Genomic DNA, 7,860 nt, shown 5'->3' with positions numbered 1-7,860 from the left:
GTATAAAATATACTTAAAGTAAGTGGGATATCCTCAAAACAAGAATACAATTTTTTCGGTGTACGTGTATATATATATATATATATATATACACCGAAAAAATATTATATTTTTGTAAGTAGAAGATTTTATATTTAAAAAATCTTCTTAAACATTTTAGATGATATTCTTCTGAAATTAAGCATATATTCTTTATTTAAGAATATATTCTTAATTTAAGAACATAGTCTTTTTCGATAGTGAGATATATATGTTTTTCTATAGAGGCTTTTTATATTCTTATCAATATTACTAATTAGAGGATTTTCCTCTTAAAATAAGAAACTCTTCTTGGCGCTTATTTTAGTATAAAATATACTTAAAGTAAGTGGGATATCCTCAAAACAAGAATACAATTTTTTCGGTGCACAGGAACAATTTTTCGGGACTCGCGTTGGAATTTTCATTCCGCCTAATTGCGTAGGACGTGACGCACGCAGATATTCATAGCTTATGCATGTGTGACACACGCGTCGGTATATACGCAACGGAATTATGCAACGCAATTAGCGAATGCCTCGTCTCGTGAGAGATTCGCGGGAGGAGTAAGTCAAGACTCGTCGTCGTCCTTGGCGGAGTTACTCACCGGAGGATGCGCTCCCGCTGGGCCGTAAGGACATGCCGATGGACGATATCTCGCCGGAGAGGAAATCTTTGTTCTCGCGTTGCTGTTGTCCATCCCGGCAGCGCGGATTTTTGTCCGGCATAATTCCTCCGCGTTCTTTTTCTTTTTCTCTCTCTCTCTCTTTCTCTGCAAAGTTCGCTCTTTCGCCGAGAGATTCGGCGGTTTTGTTTTTTCTTTTGTTTCAGCGGCCGCGGCGCATCGTTTTTTGCTCTCGCCTGCGGTGTATCTTCGGATGAGAGTTTTTTTTTTCTCTCGTTTATTATTCGAGGCAGCGTGCAAGTTGTGCAGGCTTGCGGTGCGAGATAAATGCGCGAACAGCGGAGCGACGAGATCGCGCGCTACTAAACTGCGGTAAGTATTCCTCGCGAATGCACACGGCCGAACTTTGTTGCGGAAACGGTGCGGAATTGCGGTATAAAATGTCGAGCGAGTTGCACACGGACATTCTCGGAGACACTGAGAGAAACGAGCGCGAATGAAATGTGTGCGCGTGTGTGTGTGTATGTGTGTGTGTGTGCGCGCTCATCTGCTCGTATATACGCGAGCTACGAAATTCCATTTAATGTGGATTATTATTCGCGATCTCTGCTCGGAGGAATTGCGCGGCTCGTCGATTTACTCTCCGAGTGCGCGATTTTGATTTGACGCAAATCGCGCATAAAGCGTTTTACACACCCGAATCAAACACGAAACACGTCGGCGATATAACACAGGCTACGTACCAATTAAAGCGCGAGAAGCGCGCACGCGGTGTGATAAATCATCACATTTGTTTGTTTGTTTTTTTTTTTTTCTCGATTGCCAAGAAGAATCGGATCGATTTCACGCTGGCGCAAAACAGAAATAACAATACAAGCAAAGCGCCTGAAACGAATTAAACAAAGCGAACGATCTTTGTTAAACTTTTTTTTTCAATTGCTCTTGCGTTCGAGACGTGGGTGCACGCGGCGTGCGATTTTGAAAGAGAAAAAGAACAAACAAACAAAAACAGAGAGAAAGAGAGAGGGAGAGGGAGATCGAGAGCTTAATCCATGTCGGAGAAGACAAAGGGCGTTTACGCTTACGCCCAAAGAATTAAACGCAACGATGAAAAACATTAATCACCCTTTCGCGAGGAACAATAGCTGCTGGCTCCTCTCCTCTTCGCGGTACGGCTGCGAACGAAAGAACGAACGAGGCGGAACGTAATTAATTTCAATTATTCCCGGCTCGAGCACGCAGGATGCGGGGGATAAAGAGCGCGACACGGGTCAGGATCGAGAGGGAGAGACGAAGCCAATATGCGCGCGCGAGAGTCGGAGATACGAACATTAATCAGCAATTTGCAAATTGATGTGTCGACCGTTTGCGATTGTGTTTCGAGCGAGAGAGAAGAGAAAATAAAACGAAACCTCGCGCGCAACGTTTGATTCAATCGAAACGACGTTTTCTGAGATACAAAATGTCAACAATACGTCGAGAATAAAATAATTTAAACAAAATGTTGAGAATATCAAATTGCGTAAAAAAAAAGAAAAGAAAAAAAATACATCCCTGATGCGAGTCGCGCAAATATCTCCGTGTAATGGCATGTTATACGCGCACTTTAAACTCCGCATTATACAAAGAGACATGATTAAAAAAAAACAAAAAACATTATACAGTCGGATAACGCACGGAAATGTCAGAAACGAGAGTGCTACGCTCGTGGCGCGTAATCTCTTTAAAAGTATATTCATTATTCAGCTTACATCGTCCTGCGTTTTAATTAAGGACTCGTCGCGTGAACTACCGGCGTGTGGATTTATTTATTTATTTATTTATTTATATATACACAAAATAAGAAACAATCGACGGGAACAACAGCGTGCAAGAACGATCGGTCCGAATCTCTCTCTTTTTCTCTCGCGCGAGATAAGAGAAATTCACAAATCCTCTCTCCAAAGTTTTACCATTTAATTCAGTAAGTCGAGTGTGTGTGTGCGCGCGCGCGTTAAAGTTTCAACGCCGAAACACATTCGTGATGTTTTTACAGACTTCGGTTCAATTTCTCAGAATCCCAGACACATCCCGGGATAAATCCCGCCGCCGCTGCCCTGTGCGATATTGCGCAACTGAAAATTTTATCCGCGATCTACCTCTCTCGCTCGCGCGCACGTACACCCGCAATCGAGATTTGAGCGACTCGAGCAAAGACTGTGACAAACCGCGAAACGAGAAACAAATTTTGTTCGAAATGTCCGAGACACGCGCGCACACTTGTGATGCATATTTTATTGCAAAAACTATTTCTGACAAAATGATACGTCTTACATATATATATATATACCAAGGTTGGGTAAGTTAAATTTTTTTTTATTTAAGTTAAGTTACAGTTAAAGATCTTAAAAATTTTATTTAGTTAAGATATAAGTTAATCCATAATGAAATTAATTGATTAAAAGTTAAGTTAATAAAAAAAATAATTAACAAGTTAAAAGTTAAATTTTTTTTCATGATTTTAGTGTTTTAGTCTTACAAATAATTACAAAACATTTACAGTGTTTTAATCTTACATATAATGGAAAAAATAAATGTACACTTTATTTAGAAATATACTTTATATATATTTTATTATAAATTATATTGCGTTGGATTTTACGACCAGCGTTTATTGGCTCAATTCTCGAACACGTACGAATTTATTCGCATATAAAACGAATCATTCTTGAGCTTTGTGATTGGTCGAATTTTTNGGCCTATAAACATGTAAAATTAATTATGATCATACGACGAAATATGTTCCGTTTTGTATGCAAACAAATAAAAAATCTTATGGCTATAGTAGATTCAAGAGAGTTGAAATAAAAATTTACTAGTTACCGATAAAATATAACTAAATAAAGTTAAAAGATAAGAGTCTAAAAATGTAACTAGATAAAGTTAAAATTATTTAACTTTTTAACTTTTNAACTTAACTTTTATCTTTTTAACTAGACACTACCCAACCTTGATATATACACATATAAGAAATATATATATATATATATTTTATACAAATATATATATATATATAACAAATAACATACACGACTTACATTATCATATATATATGCGCACAAATATATATATATATATATTTGTGCGCATATACATATGATAATGTAAGTCGTGTATGCACATCTCGTATGAAAAATGATAATGCGGGGGTTTATCGATTTTCGATATCCTCGCGCATACAATACGATTCGATAACACCCTCCCGGAATACGCTTAATCGCGCGCGATACATTCGCGCGCGCGGTTCCGATAAATTCGCAATATTAATGAGAGCGGAACGTTTAATTGTTAAATCGAAAAAGGAGGATCGTCAGGAGTTTAATCAAGCGCTCGAGCTGAAAAAAAAACAAAAAAAAAAGAAACAAAAACACTGGACACACACACACACACACACACACGACAACGATGTGTAATAAGATTTTAGATTATTTTACAGCGCAAAAGAGATATCAAATGCGAAACGAATTGCGCGATACACGGAATTTGATGTGTTCGCGAAACCAGCGCGCACACATCGGGGAGCTTTTACGCAAATATTTATCTGTTGCTTTTGGAAAACGTCTCTTTCTCGAAATCTCGAATATCTCCCGTACTTTTTCTCCGGAGAGAGAATATATGTGTGTGTGCAAAGACATCGCGCGCCCCGCAAAATTGAGGGAGAGTTTTCTTCTCTCCTCGCGCCAATATTTCGCGCGACATTTCGAAGACTAATATAATCTTTTTCTCACTGTTGATAAACAATTTTTTCTTTCTCTCTTTCTCTCTGTCTCTCTCTGTGGCTTCTACCAAGAAACACTAATCTACTTTATTCGAATTATTGCAACACTGTAATCCGTAAAATCCTTTTGAAAGGCTTCTCTCTCTCGAAAAAAAAAAAGACGCGCAAAATATTTTATATTTTATCCCCGATTTTTCGTTTAGCGATTTCAATCATCGAAAATCCCAGATCGGAACAGACACGCGCACGGACGTGAAAATATTACGCGCTAGAGACAAGACGATAATGAGAGGATGATTATTTTAAGAGAGAAAAAAATCGCAAAGACTCCCCCCCCCCCTCGTCGGGAAGTTTAATTAGCGAATCGCGGCTCGCACGAACGTCGAGAGGGTGCGCGCGCGGTTTTCGTCGAGAAAAAAGAGACAAAGTGAGAGAGAGAGAGAGAGAAAAAGAAAAAAAAACGTATCTCCCTCATCTTTCTTTGATCGCGCATGCTCTCTCTTTTCAACGGCGAGAGAATAACTTCCGGGCTAGGACAAAGAGAGAGGCCGCGGCTCCGAGTCCGGGGGGAGAGACTCTTGACCTTTTCCGAACGGATATCCTTCCCACGGTACTTTGCGCTAACGATCCTTCCTCTCCGCGCGCTCCACACGTATATGCGGGACGACGTGGAGAAAACCGGGACGGTACGTGTGTATTGTATGTATGTCACATATTGCTCTCATGGTTATGCATGAGAGAGAGAGAGAGAGGCTCGGGGGCGAGCGCGCGAATAAGATAGGGGGGCACAGCAGCAAAAGATCGATCGCGCGCCGTTTTCCCGCGCGCGCTTGTGGTTTTGTTTCGTTTCCATCACGCGCGTTGATCGCGACCGTTGATTAGGAAGTTTCATTTTCTCCCGTGAAATTTATCCGCGCGCCTAACCTCCTTCCTCTCTCTCCCCCGCGACCCCCCCCGCCCCCGACATCGTTAAGCGCACGCAAAACGTCGCGCCGGATGTGAAACACAATTTCTCTCTCGACCGAGTTTTTTTCCTTCCCCCCTTCGCGTCGCAAATCCCCTCCCCCCCCCCCCCGACGCGGCGGCGTTTTTTTGATTCGCTCCGACGCAAACAGATTCAATTTTAATTCGATTGACGTGTAAAATCTCTTGCTTTCTCTCTCTCTCTCTCTCTCTCTCTCTCTTTTTATTTACACCGGTCGCGACGTGTATTATTTCGCAGCACGACGCTCGTAAAAGGGGGCGCGATCTCTAAATAAAGCGATAAATTTTCCCCGACTGTGTGTGTCCTACGCGAAATTAAACGCCACGTGTGTGTGTGAGTGTGTGTGTGTACACACGGTGTGCGCGCTGTGTTAACGCACGTGTGTGTGTACGTGTGTCCTCTCTCTCTCTCTCTCTCTCTACGTGAGTATAGTATGTATGTACGCGAGTAAGGTACACATTTTTCCATCTCTTTCATTAGTGTTGTGCGGCAACACGCGCGCGCGCGCGAGAACGAGAGAAAAACAGGCGAGACACACACGTTTTTTGTCTCGCGCAAATCCCATCGGCATTTGACACAGTGGCGTTTATACACACACACACCACTTCCGCGATACGAAGAGACGACGCGCCGCTTTTGCGCGCGCGTGTGTTTGTTCCCCCCGCCCCCCCGCCCCCCAGGTTGACATTGTGTTGTGCAGTTTTCCGCGCGCGATTCGCGTTTCCAGACGTTAAAAAATTGTTACCGCGGAAACGCGTCGTAACCACCGACGACGACAACGACAACGACAACGACGACGACGTGACTTTTTATCGAAAAGGATCGACAAGGACGCAACGTGCAACACGCGCGCGACTAATTGGAGAGAACTTCGTCGCGGGAATAAGAAACACACTCCCCGAGTTATGCAATTATGCGCGAGCACACAATGCGAGGGAGGAGGTTGCCCCCCCTCGCCCCCTCCCCCCCGCGCAATATTCAATTAGTCGCGTTTTATTCCCGGGTGTGTAATCGAGCTTCGTACCTTCGGACGGACATCGGTCCGCGGGTACGACAACACACCCTTTTTGTCCACGACGACGGGGGGGGGGAGAAGGGGGGTATGTGAATTATTAGCGCCGCCCTTCGGGGGATGCGATCCCGCGGGAAACGCGTTGCGGGCGTGTCTATATCCGGCGCGAGATGATGGACGTAATACGCGAAAGTTTTGAGAAATTTCGCGCCGAGTTTCCGGCGCAAAATTGACTGATTGATTGATTGATTGACTGGATTGACCGGAGTTGACTCGCGTGTATTTCGTTTGTACGTGTTCGAGAGAACATTCGCGCCGCGCGCGCGAATAAATTTCGTCGCTACGATCAAAAAAAAAAAAAAAAACACCGATCGTTTCGTCCGAAGACGTTTCTCGAGACGTTTTCCGTATCGCCTATATATATACGCTATCGAGAGAAAATCCGCGTCGTTTGTGTATTTGTCTTCTTCTTCTTCTTCTTCTTCCCGGATTCTCCTTCTCACGGAGTATAAGAAACTCGAGGGGACGAGTTTGCTCATCTCGTCCGCAAACACCGCGTAATTTCCGCGCCCTTTCCGTGTACTCCGTTCCGCGGAGCAATCTGTAATACTCCAAGTCGTTTCTGATCTATTTGCAAGTAATCTGATTCCCTAAGCGATATGCAAAACCCGCGGCGGCAACAAAGCTCGAACCGGAGTGTTTGTTTGTTTGGAGAGTAAACAGGTTGTATTTCCATCCCCGCGGCAAAATTTGATAATTCCGTTTGGCGCTCACTTTTCCCCTCCCGAGTCGAAATTTAGCGTCTACATTGAACCTCAATTCCTCTTTTTTTATGTACACCGAAAAAATTATATTCTTGTAAGTAGATTTTATACTTAAAAAATCTTCTTCAAGATTTTACATGATATTCTTCCGAAATTAAAAATATATTCTTTATTTAAGAATATAATCTTTTTCGATAGTGAGATATATATGTTTTTCTATAGAGGCTTTTTATATTCTAATCAGTATATATTCTTATCAATATTACTCTATTTAGAGGATTTTCCTCTTAAAATAAGAAACTCTTCTCTTGGCGCCTATTTTAGTATAAAATATACTTAAAGTAAGTGGGATATCCTCAAAACAAGAATACAATTTTTTCGGTGTACGTGTATATATATATATATATATATATATACACCAAAAAAATTATATTCTTGCAAGTAGATTTTATACTTAAAAAATCTTCTTAAAGATGTTAGCTGATATTCTTCTGAAATTAAGCATATATTCTTTATTTAAGAATATATTCTTAATTTAAGAATAAAGTCTTTTTCGCGCGCGCGCGCGATAGTAAGATATATATGTTTTTCTATAGAGGCTTTTTATATTCTAATCAGTATATATTCTTATCAATATTACTATTTAGAGGATTTTCCTCTTAAAATAAGAAACTCTTGTTGGCGCCTATTTTAGTATAA

The 7,860-nt window shown here is 41.5% G+C and overlaps 1 protein-coding gene across 1 annotated transcript in view; it reads right to left on the bottom strand.

Moving 5' to 3' along the window:
• Positions 1–7,860, bottom strand: part of LOC109856763 (apoptosis-resistant E3 ubiquitin protein ligase 1) — an 87,334-nt gene that overhangs the window by 25,140 nt on the left and 54,334 nt on the right. The gene's annotated exons all lie outside the window — the stretch shown is intronic.

Source organism: Pseudomyrmex gracilis, unplaced genomic scaffold, assembly GCF_002006095.1.
Source record: "Pseudomyrmex gracilis isolate BER0280 unplaced genomic scaffold, ASM200609v1 scaffold_133, whole genome shotgun sequence".
In the NCBI taxonomy this organism is placed as follows: domain Eukaryota; kingdom Metazoa; phylum Arthropoda; class Insecta; order Hymenoptera; family Formicidae; genus Pseudomyrmex; species Pseudomyrmex gracilis.
The sequence above is the reverse complement of the archived record's forward strand: the minus strand, read 5'-3'. Positions and strand labels throughout refer to the sequence as shown.